The sequence below is a fragment of the Oncorhynchus masou genome, chromosome 31 (genome assembly GCF_036934945.1).
Source record: "Oncorhynchus masou masou isolate Uvic2021 chromosome 31, UVic_Omas_1.1, whole genome shotgun sequence".
Lineage (NCBI taxonomy): Eukaryota > Metazoa > Chordata > Actinopteri > Salmoniformes > Salmonidae > Oncorhynchus > Oncorhynchus masou.
Genome location: NC_088242.1, coordinates 188,367 through 206,148, shown reverse-complemented (window position 1 = coordinate 206,148; position 17,782 = coordinate 188,367). Strand labels below are relative to the sequence as shown.

Here is a 17,782-nt window from a genome sequence, read left to right as displayed (position 1 = left end):
GCATGCAATAGAAAATGTTTAAAAACATTTTGCAACGGAAAATCTTTTCAAGTGTTTCTTTTTGGAAAATTCCAGGTAGTCCCTCCCTATTTTACTACATGTTCTTCTGTTTGATGCCTTAGTTAGTAAGCAGTATGTAGGAAGGGGAATGGGAATGGGGAAGGGTTTGAGCGTTGCACAATGCTCACTTGGCAGAAATGTCCAGAGAACCCGGCCAGACAGAGGCAGGTGAATCCGTTGACCTGGTCTCGGCATCGCCCGCCGTTCAGACAGGGAGCGCCGGCACATTCATCCACATCCCTCTCACAGTGGTCTCCAGAGTAACCCGCAGGACACACACAGCGGTACCCATTCACCAAGTCCTGTTAGACAACCATAAAGGGTTCATTAGAGACAGCTATAAAGGGTTCATTAGAGACAGCTATAAAGGGTTCATTAGAGAACAATAAAGGGTTCATTAGAGAACCATAAAGGCTCCATTAGAGAAAACCATAAAGGGTTCATTAGAGAACCATAAAGGGTTCATTAGAGAAAACCATAAAGGGTTCATTAGAGAACTATAAAGGTTTTATTAGAAACAACTATAAAGGGTTCATTTGAGAGAACCTTAAAGGGTTCATTAGATAACCATAAAGGGTTCATTAGAGAACCATAAAGGGTTCATTAGAGACAGCTATAAAGGGTTCATTAGAGAACTATAAAGGGTTCATTAGAGAGAACCATAAAGGGTTCATTAGAGACAAACATAAAGGGTTAATTAGAGAACCTTAAAGGGTTCATTAGATAACCATAAAGGGTTCATTAGATAACCATAAAGGGTTCATTAGAGACAAACATAAAGGGTTAATTAGAGAACTATAAAGGGTTCATTAGAGACAAACATAAAGGGTTCATTAAAGAACGATAAAGGGATCATAAGAGACAAACATAAAGGGTTCATTAGAGACAAACATAAAGGGTTCATTAGAGAACTATAAAGGGTTCATTAGAGAGAACCATAAAGGGTTCATTAGAGACAACTATAAAAGGTTCATTAGAGAACCATAAAGGGTCCATTAGAGAACCATTAAGGGTTCATTAGAGACAACTATAAAGAGTTCATTAGAGACAACTATAAAGGGTTCATTAGAGAACCATAAAGGTTTCATTAGATACAACTATAAAGGGTTCATTTGAGAGAACCATAAAGGGTTCATTAGATAACCATAAAGGGTTCATTAGATAACCATAAAGGGTTCATTAGAGAGAACCATAAAGGGTTCATTAGAGAACCATAAAGGGTTCATTAGAGACAAACATAAAGGGTTCATTAGAGAACTATAAAGGGTTCATTAGAGACAAACATAAAGGGTTCATTAAAGAACGATAAAGGGATCATTAGAGACAAACATAAATGGTTCATTAGAGACAAATATAAAGGGTTCATTAGAGACAAACATAAATGGTTCATTAGAGACAAATATAAAGGGTTCATTAGAGAACCATAAAGGGTTCATTAGAGACAAACATAAAGGGTTCATTAGAGACAAACAAAGGGTTCATTAAAGACAAACAAAGGGTTCATTAGAGACAAACATAAAGGGTTCATTAGAGACAAACAACGGGTTCATTAGAGACAAACAAAGGCTTCATTAGAGACAAACAACGAGTTCATTAGAGACAAACAAAGGGTTCATTAGAAACAACTATAAAGGGTTCATTAGAGAACCATAAAGGGTTCATTAGAGACAAACATAAAGGGTTCATTAGAGAACTATAAAGGGTTCATTAGAGACAAACATAAAGGGTTCATTAGAGAACCATACAGGGTTCATTCGAGACAAACATAAAGGGTTCATTAGAGAACTATAAAGGGTTCATTAGAGACAAACATAAAGGGTTCATTAGAGAACTATAAAGGGTTCATTAGAGACAAACATAAAGGGTTCATTAGAGAACCATAAAGGGTTCATTAGAGACAAACATAATGGGTTCATTAGAGAACTATAAAGGGTTCATTAGAGACAAACATAAAGGGTTCATTAGAGAACCATAAAGGGTTCATTAGAGACAAACATAAAGGGTTCATTAGAGAACCATAAAGGGTTCATTAGAGACAAACATAATGGGTTCATTAGAGAACTATAAAGGGTTCATTAGAGAACTATAAAGGGTTCATTAGAGACAACTATAAAGGGTTCATTAGAGAACCATAAAGGGTTCATTAGAGAACCATAAAGGGTTCATTAGAGAGAAACATAAAGGGTTCATTAGAGAACCATAAAGGGTTCATTAGAGACAACTATAAAGGGTTCATTAGAGACAACTATAACGGGTTCATTAGAGAACCATAAAGGGTCCATTAGAGAACCATAAAGGGTTCATTAGAGACAACTATAAAGGGTTCATTAGAGAACCATAAAGGGTCCATTAGAAAACCATAAAGGGTTCATTAGAGACAACTATAAAGGGTTCATTAGAGAACCATAAAGGTTTCATTCGAGAGAACCATAAAGGGTCCATTAGAAAACCATAAAGGGTTCATTAGAGACAACTATAAAGGGTTCATTAGAGAACCATAAAGGTTTCATTAGAGACAAACATAAAGGGTTCATTAGAGACAACTATAAAGGGTTCATTAGAGAACCATAAAGGGTTCATTCGAGAACCATAAAGGGTTCAACTAAAGCAGTATAGGATGAACAACTCCTTTAAAATTGAGGTTCAGGGGGACCCCTTTAGGCTCAAGAACAGCCCCAGAGGATCCTATAGGTCATGTTACATAAGGACTTCATTAAGAGAGACAAGATAATGGATGGTAACTACTACTCACACAGGGTGGGTCCAGCATGACAACTGTTAGACACAGGAGATACCCACAAGAGAATAGAGAAGACGGGACAATAACAAGAGAATAGAGAAGATGGGACAATAACAAGAGAATAGAGAAGACGGGAAAATAACAAGAGAATAGAGAAGACGTGACAATAACAAGAGAATAGAGAAGACGGGACAATAACAAGAGAATGGAGAAGACGTGACAATAACAAGACAATAGAGAAGACGTGACAATAACAAGAGAATGGAGAAGACGGGACAAGAACAAGAGAATGGAGAAGACGGGACAATAACACGAGAATAGAGAAACGGGACAATAACAAGAGAATGGAGAAGACGGGACAATAACAAGAGAATGGAGAAGACGGGACAATAACAAGACAATAGAGAAGACAGGACAATAACAAGAGAATGGAGAAGACGGGACAATAACAAGAGAATAGAGAAGATGGGACAAGAGAATAGATAAGACGGGACAATAACAAGAGAATAGAGAAGACGGGACAATAACACGAGAATAGAGAAGACGGGACAAGAGAATAGAGAAGACGGGACAAGAGAATAGAGAAGACGGGACAATAACAAGAGAATAGAGAAGACGGGACAAGAGAATAGATAAGACGGGACAATAACAAGAGAATAGAGAAGACGGGACAAGAGAATAGAGAAGACGGGACAAGAGAATAGAGAAGACGGGACAATAACAAGAGAATAGAGAAGACGGGACAAGAGAATAGATAAGACGGGACAATAACAAGAGAATAGAGAAGATGGGACAATAACACGAGAATAGAGAAGACGGGACAATAACAAGAGAATAGAGAAGACGGGACAATAGAATAGATAAGACGGGACAATAACAAGAGAATAGAGAAGACGGGACAAGAGAATAGATAAGACGGGACAATAACAAGAGAATAGAGAAGACGGGACAAGAGAATAGAGAAGACGGGACAAGAGAATAGAGAAGACGGGAAAATAACAAGAGAATAGAGAAGACAGGACAATAACAAGACAATAGAGAAGACGGGACAATAACAAGAGAATAGAGAAGACGGGACAAGAACAAGAGAATGGAGAAGACGGGACAATAACAAGAGAATAGAGAAGACGGGACAATAACAAGAGAATAGAGAAGACGGGACATTAACAAGACAATAGAGAAGACGGGACAATAACAAGAGAATAGAGAAGACGGGAAAATAACAAGAGAATAGAGAAGACGGGACAATAACAAGACAATAGAGAAGACGGGACAATAACAAGAGAATAGAGAAGACGGGACAATAACAAGACAATAGAGAAGACAGGACATTAACAAGACAATAGAGAAGACGGGACAATAACAAGAGAATAGAGAAGACGGGAAAATAACAAGAGAATAGAGAAGACAGGACAATAACAAGACAATAGAGAAGACGGGACAATAACAAGACAATAGAGAAGACGGGACAATAACAAGACAATAGAGAAGACGGGACAATAACAAGAGAATAGAGAAGACGGGACAATAACAAGAGAACAGAGAAGAAGGGACAAGAACAATAGAATAGAGAAGACGGGACAAGAACAAGAGAATGGAGAAGACGGGACAATAACAAGAGAATAGAGAAGACGGGACAATAACAAGAGAATAGAGAAGACGGGACAATAACAAGAGAATAGAGAAGACGGGAAAATAACAAGAGAATAGAGAAGACAGGACAATAACAAGACAATAGAGAAGACGGGACAATAACAAGACAATAGAGAAGACGGGACAATAACAAGACAATAGAGAAGATGGGACAATAACAAGAGAATAGAGAAGACGGGACAATAACAAGACAATAGAGAAGACGGGACAATAACAAGAGAATAGAGAAGACGGGACAATAACAAGAGAATAGAGAAGACGGGACAATAACAAGAGAATAGAGAAGACGGGACAATAAGACGAGAATAGAGAAGACGGGACAATAAGACGAGAATAGAGAAGACGGGACAATAACAAGAGAATAGAGAAGACGGGACAATAACAGGAGAATAGAGAAGACGGGACAATAACAAGAGAATTGAGAAGACGGGACAAGAGAATAGATAAGACGGGACAATAACAAGAGAATAGAGAAGACGGGACAAGAGAATAGATAAGACGGGACAATAACAAGAGAATAGAGAAGACGGGACAATAACAAGAGAATAGAGAAGACGGGACAATAAGACGAGAATAGAGAAGACGGGACAATAAGACAATAGAGAAGACGGGACAATAACAGGAGAATAGAGAAGACGGGACAATAACAAGAGAATAGAGAAGACGGGACAATAACAAGAGAATAGAGAAGACGGGACAATAACAAGAGAATAGAGAAGACGGGACAATAAGACGAGAATAGAGGAGACGGGACAATAAGACAATAGAGAAGACGGGACAATAACAGGAGAATAGAGAAGACGGGACAATAACAAGAGAATAGAGAAGACGGGACAAGAGAATAGATAAGACGGGACAATAACAAGTGAATAGAGAAGACGGGACAAGAGAATAGATAAGACGGGACAATAACAAGAGAATAGAGAAGACGGGACAAGAGAATAGAGAAGACGGGACAAGAGAATAGAGAAGACGGGACAATAACAAGAGAATAGAGAAGACGGGACAAGAGAATAGAGAAGACGGGACAATAACAAGAGAATAGAGAAGACGGGACAATAACACGAGAATAGAGAAGACGGGACAATAAGACAATAGAGAAGACGGGACAATAACAGGAGAATAGAGAAGACGGGACAATAAGACGAGAATAGAGAAGACGGGACAATAAGACAATAGAGAAGACGGGACAATAACAAGACAATAGAGAAGACGGGACAATAACAATAGAATAGAGAAGACGGGACAATAACAAGAGAACAGAGAAGACGGGACAAGAACAATAGAATAGAGAAGACGGGACAATAACAAGAGAATAGAGAAGACGGGACAATAACAAGAGAATAGAGAAGACGGGACAATAACAAGACAATAGAGAAGACGGGACAATAACAAGACAATAGAGAAGACGGGACAATAACAAGAGAATAGAGAAGACGGGACAGTAACAAGAGAATAGAGAAGATGGGAAAATAATAAGAGAATGGAGAAGATGAGACAATAACAAGAGAATAGAGAAGACGGGACAATAACAAGACAATAGAGAAGACGGGACAATAACAAGAGAATAGAGAAGACGGGACAATAAACAAGAGAACAGAGAAGACGGGACAAGAACAAGAGAATGGAGAAGACGGGACAAGAACAAGAGAATGGAGAAGACGGGACAATAACAAGAGAATAGAGAAGACGGGACAATAACAAGAGAATAGAGAAGACGGGACAATAACAAGAGAATAGAGAAGATGGGACAAGAACAAGAGAATGGAGAAGACGGGACAATAACAAGAGAATAGAGAAGACGGGACAATAACAAGAGAATAGAGAAGACGGGACATTAACAAGACAATAGAGAAGACGGGACAATAACAAGAGAATAGAGAAGACGGGAAAATAACAAGAGAATAGAGAAGACAGGACAATAACAAGACAATAGAGAAGACGGGACAATAACAAGAGAATAGAGAAGACGGGACAAGAACAAGAGAATGGAGAAGACGGGACAATAACAAGAGAATAGAGAAGACGGGACAATAACAAGAGAATAGAGAAGACGGGACATTAACAAGAGAATAGAGAAGACGGGACAATAACAAGAGAATAGAGAAGACGGGAAAATAACAAGAGAATAGAGAAGACGGGACAATAACAAGAGAATAGAGAAGACGGGACAATAACAAGAGAATAGAGAAGACGGGACAATAACAAGAGAATAGAGAAGACGGGACAATAACAAGAGAACAGAGAAGAAGGGACAAGAACAATAGAATAGAGAAGACGGGACAAGAACAAGAGAATGGAGAAGACGGGACAATAACAAGAGAATAGAGAAGACGGGACAATAACAAGAGAATAGAGAAGACGGGACAATAACAAGAGAATAGAGAAGACGGGAAAATAACAAGAGAATAGAGAAGACAAGACAATAACAAGACAATAGAGAAGACGGGACAATAACAAGACAATAGAGAAGATGGGACAATAACAAGACAATAGAGAAGACGGGACAATAACAAGAGAATAGAGAAGACGGGACAATAACAAGACAATAGAGAAGACGGGACATTAACAAGACAATAGAGAAGAAGGGACAATAACAAGAGAATAGAGAAGACGGGACAAGAACAATAGAATAGAGAAGACGGGACAATAACAAGAGAATAGAGAAGACGGGACAATAACAAGAGAATAGAGAAGACGGGACAATAACAAGAGAATAGAGAAGACGGGACAAGAACAAGAGAATGGAGAAGACGGGACAATAACAAGAGAATGGAGAAGACGGGACAAGAGAATAGAGAAGACGGGACAATAACAAGAGAATAGAGAAGACGTGACAATAACAAGAGAATAGATAAGACGGGACAATAGCAAGAGAATAGAGAAGACGGGACAAGAGAATAGAGAAGACGGGACAATAACAAGAGAATAGAGAAGACGGGACAATAACAAGAGAATGGAGAAGACGGACAATAACAAGACAATAGAGAAGACGGGACAATAACAAGAGAACAGAGAAGACGGGACAATAACAAGAGAATAGAGAAGACGGGACAAGAGAATAGATAAGACGGGACAATAACAAGAGAACAGAGAAGACGGGACAATAACAAGACAATAGAGAAGACGGGACAAGAACAAGAGAATGGAGAAGACGGGACAATAACAAGAGAATGGAGAAGACGGGACAAGAGAATAGAGAAGACGGGACAATAACAAGAGAATAGAGAAGACGTGACAATAACAAGAGAATAGATAAGACGGGACAATAACAAGAGAATAGAGAAGACGGGACAATAACAAGAGAATGGAGAAGACGGACAATAACAAGACAATAGAGAAGACGGGACAATAACAAGAGAACAGAGAAGACGGGACAATAACAAGAGAATAGAGAAGACGGGACAAGAGAATAGATAAGACGGGACAATAACAAGAGAACAGAGAAGACGGGACAATAACAAGACAATAGAGAAGACGGGACAATAACAAGAGAATGGAGAAGACGGACAATAACAAGACAATAGAGAAGACGGGACAATAACAAGACAATAGAGAAGACGGGACAATAACAAGACAATAGAGAAGACGGGACAATAACAAGACAATAGAGAAGACGGGACAATAACAATAGAATAGAGAAGACGGGACAATAACAAGAGAATAGAGAAGACGGGACAATAACAAGACAATAGAGAAGACGGGACAAGAACAAGAGAACAGAGAAGACGGAACAATAACAAGAGAATAGAGAAGACGGGACAATAACACGAGAATGGAGAAGACGGGACAATAACAAGAGAATAGAGAAGACGGGACAATAACAAGAGAACAGAGAAGACGGGACAAGAACAAGAGAACAGAGAAGATGGGAAAATAACAAGACAATAGAGAAGACGGGACAATAACAAGACAATAGAGAAGACGGGACAATAACAAGACAATAGAGAAGACGGGACAATAACAAGACAATAGAGAAGACGGGACAATAACAAGAGAACAGAGAAGACGGGACAATAACAAGAGAACAGAGAAGATGGGAAAATAACAAGACAATAGAGAAGACGGGACAATAACAAGACAATAGAGAAGACGGGACAATAACAAGACAATAGAGAAGACGGGACAATAACAAGACAATAGAGAAGACGGGACAATAACAAGACAATAGAGAAGACGGGACAAGAACAAGACAATAGAGAAGACGGGACAAGAACAAGACAATAGAGAAGACGGGACAAGAACAAGACAATAGAGAAGACGGGACAATAACAAGACAATAGAGAAGACGGGACAAGAACAAGACAATAGAGAAGACGGGACAATAACAAGAGAATAGAGAAGACGGGACAATAACAAGAGAATGGAGAAGACGGGACAAGAACAAGAGAATGGAGAAGACGGGACAATAACAAGACAATAGAGAAGACGGGACAATAACAAGAGAATAGAGAAGACGGGACAATAACAAGAGAATAGAGAAGACGGGACAATAACAAGAGAATAGAGAAGACGGGACAATAACAAGAGAACAGAGAAGACGGGACAATAACAGTTTGAGGAACAGAATCACAAATCCTTCAACCATCATATCAACACATTGGCTCAACACAATAATGTTTACGGTAATTGAATCTCCTGTGGTCATGGCGTTCTCTCTCCCCCTCCCTCAATGCCTATACCCTTCTACCTCTTATTCCCTCTCCCCTTTCCTTAGTTACCAAGCCCACTGAACCCAATGACTCCCTCTCTTCGCCCTGCTTGCCTCTCCCTCCCTCCCCCTCCCTCTCTTTGCCCTGCTTGCCTCTCCCTCCCTCCTCTCTCCAACACTCCCCCTCCCTCTCTTCGCCCTGCGTGCCTCTCCCTCCCTCTCTTCACCCTGCGTGCCTCTCCCTCCCTCTCTTCACCCTGCGTGCCTCTCCCTCCCTCCCCCTCCCTCTCTTTGCCCTGCTTGCCTCTCCCTCCCTCCTCTCTCCAACACTCCCCCTCCCTCTCTTCGCCCTGCGTGCCTCTCCCTCCCTCTCTTCACCCTGCGTGCCTCTCCCTCCCTCTCTTCACCCTGCGTGCCTCTCCCTCCCTCTCTTCGCCCTGCTTGCCCCTCCCTCCCTCCCCCTCCCTCTCTTTGCCCTGCTTGCCTCTCCCTCCCTCCTCTCTCCAACACTCTCCCTCCCTCTCTTCACCCTGCGTGCCTCTCCCTCCCTCTCTTCGCCCTGCGTGCCTCTCCCTCCCTCTCTTCACCCTGCAGTGCTTCTCCCTCCCTCTCTTCACCCTGCGTGCCTCTCCCTCCCTCTCTTCGCCCTGTGTGCCTCCCCCTCCCTCTCTTCACCCTGCGTGCCTCTCCCTCCCTCTCTTCACCCTGCGTGCCTCTCCCTCCCTCTCTTCACCCTGTGTGCCTCTCCCTCCCTCTCTTCGCCCTGCGTGCCTCTCCCTCCCTCTCTTCACCCTGCGTGCCTCTCCCTCCCTCTCTTTGCCCTGCGTGCCCCTCCCTCCCTCCCCTCTCCAAACCTCCGCCTCCCTCTCTTCGACCCCTGCGTGCCTCTCCCTCCCTCCCATCTCCAACCCTCTCCCTCCCTCTCTTCGCTCTGCGTGCCTCTCTCTCCCTCCCTCCCATCTCCAACCCTCTCCCTCCCTCCGCTCTCCAACCCTCTCCCTCCCTCCGCTCTCCAACCCTCTCCCTCCCTCCGCTCTCCAACCCTCTCCCTCGCTATCTTCACCCTGCGTGCCTCTCCCTCCCTCTCTTCACCCTGTGTGCCTCTCCCTCCCTCTCTTCGCCCTGTGTGCCTCTCCCCCCTCCCATCTCCAACCCTCTCCCTCCCTCCTCTCTCCAACACTCTCCCTCCCTCTCTTCACCCTGCGTGCCTCTGCCCTCCCTCTCTTCGCCCTGTGTGCCTCTCCCTCCCTCTCTTCGCCCTGTGTGCCTCTCCCTCCCTCTCTTCGCCCTGTGTGCCTCTCCCTCCCTCTCTTCACCCTGTGTGCCTCTCCCTCTCTCTTCGCCCTGCGTGCCCTCCCTCCCTCTTCGCCCTGCGTGCCTCTCCCCCTCCCCCCTCTCCAACCCTCTCCTTCCCTCGCCCTGTGTGCCTCTCCCTCCCTCCCATCTCCAACCCTCTCCCTCCCTCTCTTCGCCCTGCGTGCCTCTCTCTCCCTCCCTCCCATCTCCAACCCTCTCCCTCCCTCTCTTCGCCCTGCGTGCCTCTCTCTCCCTCCCTCCCATCTCCAACCCTCTCCCTCCCTCCGCTCTCCAACCCTCTCCCTCGCTATCTTCACCCTGCGTGCCTATCCCTCCCTCTCTTCGCCCTGTGTGCCTCTCCCTCCCTCTCTTCGCCCTGTGTGCCTCTCCCCCCTCCCATCTCCAACCCTCTCCCTCCCTCCGCTCTCCAACCCTCTCCCTCCCTCCGCTCTCCAACCCTCTCCCTCGCTATCTTCACCCTGCGTGCCTATCCCTCCCTCTCTTCACCCTGTGTGCCTCTCCCTCCCTCTCTTCGCCCTGTGTGCCTCTCCCCCCTCCCATCTCCAACCCTCTCCCTCCCTCCGCTCTCCAACCCTCTCCCTCGCTATCTTCACCCTGCGTGCCTCTCCCTCCCTCTCTTCACCCTGCGTGCCTCTCCCTCCCTCTCTTCACCCTGCGTGCCTCTCCCTCCCTCTCTTCACCCTGCGTGCCTCTCCCTCCCTCTCTTCACCCTGCGTGCTCTCCCTCCTCTTCACCCTGTGTCCCTCCCTCCCCTCCTTCACCCTGTGTGCCTCTCCCTCCCTCTCTTCGCCCTGCGTGCCTCTCCCTCCCTCTCTTCGCCCTGCGTGCCTCTCCCCCCTCCCCTCTCCAACCCTCTCCTTCCATCTCTTCGCCCTGTGTGCCTCTCCCTCCCTCCCATCTCCAACCCTCTCCCTCCCTCTCTTCGCCCTGCGTGCCTCTCTCTCCCTCCCTCCCATCTCCAACCCTCTCCCTCCCTCTCTTCGCCCTGCGTGCCTCTCTCTCCCTCTCTTTGCCCTGTGTGCCTCTCCCCCCTCCCATCTCCAACCCTCTCCCTCCCTCCGCTCTCCAACCCTCTCCCTCGCTATCTTCACCCTGCGTGCCTATCCCTCCCTCTCTTCGCCCTGTGTGCCTCTCCCTCCCTCTCTTTGCCCTGTGTGCCTCTCCCCCCTCCCATCTCCAACCCTCTCCCTCCCTCCGCTCTCCAACCCTCTCCCTCCCTCCGCTCTCCAACCCTCTCCCTCCATCTTCACCCTGCGTGCCTATCCCTCCCTCTCTTCACCCTGTGTGCCTCTCCCTCCCTCTCTTCGCCCTGTGTGCCTCTCCCCCTCCCATCTCCAACCCTCTCCCTCCCTCCATCTCCAACCCTCTCCCTCGCTATCTCACCCTGCGTGCCCCTCCCTCCCTCTCTTCACCCTGTGTGCCCCTCCCTCCCTCTCTTCACCCTGCGTGCCTCTCCCTCCCTCTCTTCACCCTGCGTGCCTCCCCTCCCTCTCTTCACCCTGCGTGCCTCTCCCTCCCTCTCTTCACCCTGCGTGCCTCTCCCTCCCCTCTTCACCCTGCGTGCCTCTCCCTCCCTCTCTTCAACGTGCCTCTCCCTCGCTATCTTCACCCTGCGTGCCTCTCCCTCCCTCTCTTCACCCTGCGTGCCTCTCCCTCCCTCTCTTCACCCTGTGTGCCTCTCCCTCCCTCTCTTCGCCCCCCCTCTCCCCCCTCCCCTCTCCAACCCTCCCCCTCCCTCACTTCGCCCTGCGTGCCTCTCCCTCCCTCCACTATCCCTCCATTCCTTATATTTCATTTTATTGAGGAATTCCAGAACAACTTTACAACCCAACAGGGTGTTCAGCTTCCACAGAAAAAATGCTTTACAACAGTTTGATATTTAGTTTGTGTAAGGAAAAGAAACCAGGACAAAAAGACAAACTAAACATAAACAAGTGTTCACACAGATTCATGTCGATTCACAAACCTTCCATAACAAAGCCATCACCTACAGAGAGATGAACCTGGAGAAGAGTCCCCTAAGCAAGCTGGTCCTTTTTGTTTTCTTGTGATTTGGTTGGGTCTAATTGTGCTGCTGTCCTGGGGCTCTGTATGGTGTGTTTGTGTTTGTGAACAGAGCCCCAGGACAGCAGCACAATTAGACCAAACCAAATCACAAGAAAACAAAAAGATAATTACTTGACACATTGGAAAGAATTAACAAAAAAACAGAGCAAACTAGAATGCTATTTGGCCCTACACAGAGAGTACACAGCGGCAGAATACTTGACCACTGTGACTGACCCAAACTTAAGGAAAGCTTTGACTATGTACAGACTCAGCGAGCATAGCCTTGCTATTGAGAAAGGCCACCGGAGGCAGACATGGCTCTCAAGAGAAGACAGGCTATGTGCTCACTGCCCACAAAATGAGGTGGAAACTGAGCTGCACTTCCTAACCTCCTGTCAAATGTATGACCAAATTAGAGACACACATTTCCCTCAGATTACACAGACCCACAGAGAATTCGAAAACAAACCCAGTTTTGATAAACTCCCATATTTACTGGGTGAAATACCACAGTGTGCATCACAGCAGCAAGATTTGTGACCTGTTGCCATAAGAAAAGGTCAACCAGCGAAGAACAAACACCATTGTAAATACAACCCATATTTACATTGATTTATTTTGTAATGTTTAATGTTAATTTTTATTGATTATTTCACTTTTGTATATTATCTACTTCACTTGCTTTGGCAATGTTAACATATGTTTCCCATACCAATAAAGCCCCTTAAATTGAAATGAATTGTAGAGAGAGCTAGAGATGCAGAGAGGGAGAGACAACATACCATGCAGGTTCCTCCGTGGTGGCACTGGTCTTTACAGTCGTTGAGATCTACACAGGAAAACAAAGATGACGTATCAGCTGTTATCGACTAGCACGTATTAAACAAGATAATCAAGATACACAGGAAAACAAAGATGACGTATCAGCTTTTATCGACTAGCACGTATTAAACAAGATAATCAAGATACACAGGAAAACAAAGATGACGTATCAGCTTTTATCGACTAGCACGTATTAAACAAGATAATCAAGATACACAGGAAACCAAAGATGTTGTATCAGCTGTTATCTACTAGCACGTATTAAACAAGATAATCAACTTTGTCTGTGATAATGTAGTAATGAATTGTTCACCCTCCTTAAAATAAAGTGCCTTCCCCCTTAAAGGAATCATCCCATTCCTTATGTAGTGTCCTACCACCCTGTGAATCCTAGTCCTTATGTAGTGTCCTACCACCCTCTGAATCCTAGTCCCTATGTAGTGTCTTACTACCCTGTGAATCCTAGTCCCTATGTAGTGTCCTACCACCCTGTGAATCTTAGTCCTTATGTAGTGCCCTACCCCCCTGTGAATCCTAGACCTTATGTAGTGTCCTACCACCCTCTGAATCCTAGTCCCTATGTAGTGTCTTACTACCCTGTGAATCCTAGTCCCTATGTAGTGTCCTACCACCCTGTGAATCCTAGTCCTTATGTAGTGTCCTACCACCCTGTGACTCCTAGTCCTCATGTAGTGTCCTACCACCCTGTGAATCCTAGTCCTTATGTAGTGTCCTACTACCCTGTGAATCCTAGTCCCTATGTAGTGTCCTACCACCCTGTGAATCCTAGTCCTTATGTAGTGCCCTACCACCCTGTGAATCCTAGTCCTTATGTAGTGTCCTACCACCCTGTGAATCCTAGTCCTTATGTAGTGTCTTACTACCCTGTGAATCCTAGTCCTCATGTAGTGCCCTACTACCCTGTGAATCCTAGTCCTTATGTAGTGTCCTACCACCCTGTGAATCCTAGTCCCTATGTAGTGTCCTACCACCCTGTAAATCCTAGTCCCTATGTAGTGTCCTACCACCCTGTGAATCCTAGTCCTTATGTAGTGTCCTACCACCCTGTGAATCCTAGTCCCTATGTAGTGTCCTACCACCCTGTAAATCCTAGTCCCTATGTAGTGTCCTACCACCCTGTGAATCCTAGTCCTTATGTAGTGTCTTACTACCCTGTGAATCCTAGTCCCTATGTAGTGTCCTACCACCCTGTGAATCCTAGTCCCTATGTAGTGTCCTACCACCCTGTGAATCCTAGTCCTTATGTAGTGTCTTACTACCCTGTGAATCCTAGTCCCTATGTAGTGTCTTACTACCCTGTGAATCCTAGTCCCTATGTAGTGTCCTACCACCCTGTGAATCCTAGTCCTTATGTAGTGTCCTACCACCCTGTGAATCCTAGTCCTTATGTAGTGTCTTACTACCCTGTGAATCCTAGTCCCTATGTAGTGTCCTACCACCCTGTGAATCCTAGTCCTTATGTAGTGTCCTACCACCCTGTGAATCCTAGTCCCTATGTAGTGTCCTACCACCCTGTAAATCCTAGTCCTTATGTAGTGTCTTACTACCCTGTGAATCCTAGTCCTTATGTAGTGCCCTACCACCCTGTGAATCCTAGTCCCTATGTAGTGTCCTACCACCCTGTGAATCCTAGTCCCTATGTAGTGTCCTAATACCCTGTGAATCTTAGTCCTTATGTAGTGTCCTACCACCCTGTGAATCCTAGTCCTTATGTAGTGTCCTACCACCCTGTGAATCCTAGTCCTCATGTAGTGCCCTACTACCCTGTGAATCCTAGTCCTTATGTAGTGTCCTACCACCCTGTAAATCCTAGTCCTTATGTAGTGTCCTACCACCCTGTGACTCCTAGTCCTTATGTAGTGTCCTACCACCCTGTGACTCCTAGTCCTTATGTAGTGCCCTACTACCCTGTGAATCCTAGTCCTTATGTAGTGCCCTACTACAGGTGTTATAGATCCCCAGAGGCAGGTGTTCTAGAGCTACAAAGACAGGTGTTCTAGAGCTACAGAGACAGGTGTTCTAGAGCTACAGAGACAGGTGTTATAGATCCCCAGAGGCAGGTGTTCTAGAGCTACAGAGACAGGTGTTCTAGAGCTACAGAGACAGGTGTCCTAGAGCTACAGAGGCAGGTGTTCTAGAGCTACAGAGGCAGGTGTTCTAGAGCTACAGAGACAGGTGTTCTAGAGCTACAGAGACAGGTGTTATAGATCCCCAGAGGCAGGTGTTCTAGAGCTACAGAGACAGGTGTTCTAGAGCTACAGAGACAGGTGTCCTAGAGCTACAGAGGCAGGTGTTCTAGAGCTACAGAGGCAGGTGTTCTAGAGCTACAGAGGCAGGTGTTCTAGAGCTACAGAGACAGGTGTTCTAGAGCTACAGAGACAGGTGTTATAGATCCCCAGAGGCAGGTGTTCTAGAGCTACAGAGGCAGGTGTTCTAGAGCTACAGAGACAGGTGTTCTAGAGCTACAGAGACAGGTGTACTTGAGCTACAGAGACAGGTGTACTAGAGCTACAGAGACAGGTGTACTAGAGCTACAGAGACAGGTGTTCTAGAGCTACAGAGACAGGTGTACTAGAGCTACAGAGACAGGTGTTCTAGAGCTACAGAGACAGGTGTTCTAGAGCTACAGAGACAGGTGTTCTAGAGCTACAGAGACAGGTGTTCTAGAGCTACAGAGACAGGTGTTCTAGAGCTACAGAGACAGGTGTTCTAGAGCTACAGAGACAGGTGTTCTAGAGCTACAGAGACAGGTGTTCTAGAGCTACAGAGACAGGTGTTCTAGAGCTACAGAGACAGGTGTTCTAGAGCTACAGCGCTGCAGCTAAACAGAACAGTCTCAGTTCTACTCACTGACGTCACAGTTCAGCCCCGTCCAACCAGCGTCACACTCGCAGAAGTATCCACCAATCAGGTTGCGGCAGGAGTTGGCGTTGACACAGGGCTTGCTGTTGCATTCGTTGGCATCTGGAGAGGAGGCAGATAACACAGCATTGTTCGAGTGAAGACAGATAATCATTATGAGTCCACTTCCTACACTCAATGTTCATAAAGTACATGTTAAAGTCAAAGACACAGTGAATGAAGGCAATAGAGAAATCCAGAGATCCTGAGAAAATGAGGTTGTAGAGGAGTAGAAAGAAGAGAAGAGACAGAGGGAGAGAGAGAGGGGGGAGGGAGAGAGAGAGGGAGAGAGAGCAAGACAGAGGGAGAGAGAGAGAGAGGGAGAGCAAGACAGAGGGAGAGAGGAGAGGGAGAGAGGAGAGAGGGAGAGAGAGAGAGAGAGAGAGAGAGAGAGAGAGGGGGGGGAGAGACAGAGGGAGAGAGAGAGAGGGAGAGAGAGAGACAGAGAGAGAGAGACAGAGGGAGAGAGAGACAGAGGGAGAGAGAGACAGAGGGAGAGAGAGACAGAGAGAGAGAGAGAGAGAGAGAGAGAGGGGGGGAGACAGAGGGAGAGACAGAGGGAGAGGGAGAGAGACAGAGGGAGAGGGACAGAAGGAGAGAGAGAGACAGAGGGAGAGAGAGAGGGAGAGAGACATAGAGAGAGAGACAGAGGGAGAGAGAGACAGAGGGAGAGAGAGACAGAGAGAGAGAGAGACAGAGAGAGAGAGAGAGAGAGAGAGAGAGAGAGAGAGGGGGGGGGAGGGAGAGAGAGACAGAGGGAGAGAGAGAGAGGGAGACAGAGGTAGGGATAGAGAGAGAGAGAGAGAGAGAGAGAGAGAGGGGGAGAGGGAGAGAGAGAGAGAGAGAGACAGAGGTAGGGATAGAAAGAGAGAGAGAGAGAGAGGGAGAGGGAGAGAGACAGAGAGAGAGGGAGAGAGACAGAGGGAGAGGGAGAGAGACAGAGGGAGAGGGACAGAAGGAGAGAGAGACAGAGGGAGAGACAGAGGGAGAGGGAGAGACAGAGGGAGAGAGAGACAGAGGGAGAGAGAGACAGAGGGAGAGAGAGAGAGGGAGAGAGAGACAGAGGGAGAGAGAGGGAAACTGAGGGAGAGGGAGACAGAGGGAGAGAGAGAGAGGGGGAGGGAGACAGATGGAGACAGAGGGAGAGGGAGACAGAGGGAGAGGGAGACAGAGGGAGAGGGAGACTGAGGGAGAGGGAGACAGAGGGAGAGACAGAGGGAGAGGGAGACAGAGTGAGAGGGAGACAGAGTGAGAGGGAGACAGAGGGAGAGAGAGACAGAGTGAGAGAGAGGGAAACTGAGGGAGAGAGAGAGACAGATAGAGAATGTGTGTATCTCACCTATGCGACAGGTCTTGCCGGTCCACTGAGGAGGACAGAGACACCTATAAGCATGAACCAGATCCTGACAGGTCCCACCGTGGTTACAGGGGTTAGGAGAGCACTCATCAACATCTAGCAGACAGGGGAGACACATTCATGGACTGCCGTGTGTGTGTGTGTGTGTGTGTGTGTGTGTGTGTGTGTGTGTGTGTGTGTGTGTGTGTGTGTGTGTGTGTGTGTGTGTGTG

The 17,782-nt window shown here is 46.1% G+C and overlaps 1 pseudogene; it reads right to left on the bottom strand.

Annotated features, from left to right (window-relative positions):
- LOC135524866 (protein jagged-1b-like) overlaps nt 1-17,782 on the bottom strand; it is a 125,554-nt pseudogene that overhangs the window by 99,579 nt on the left and 8,193 nt on the right.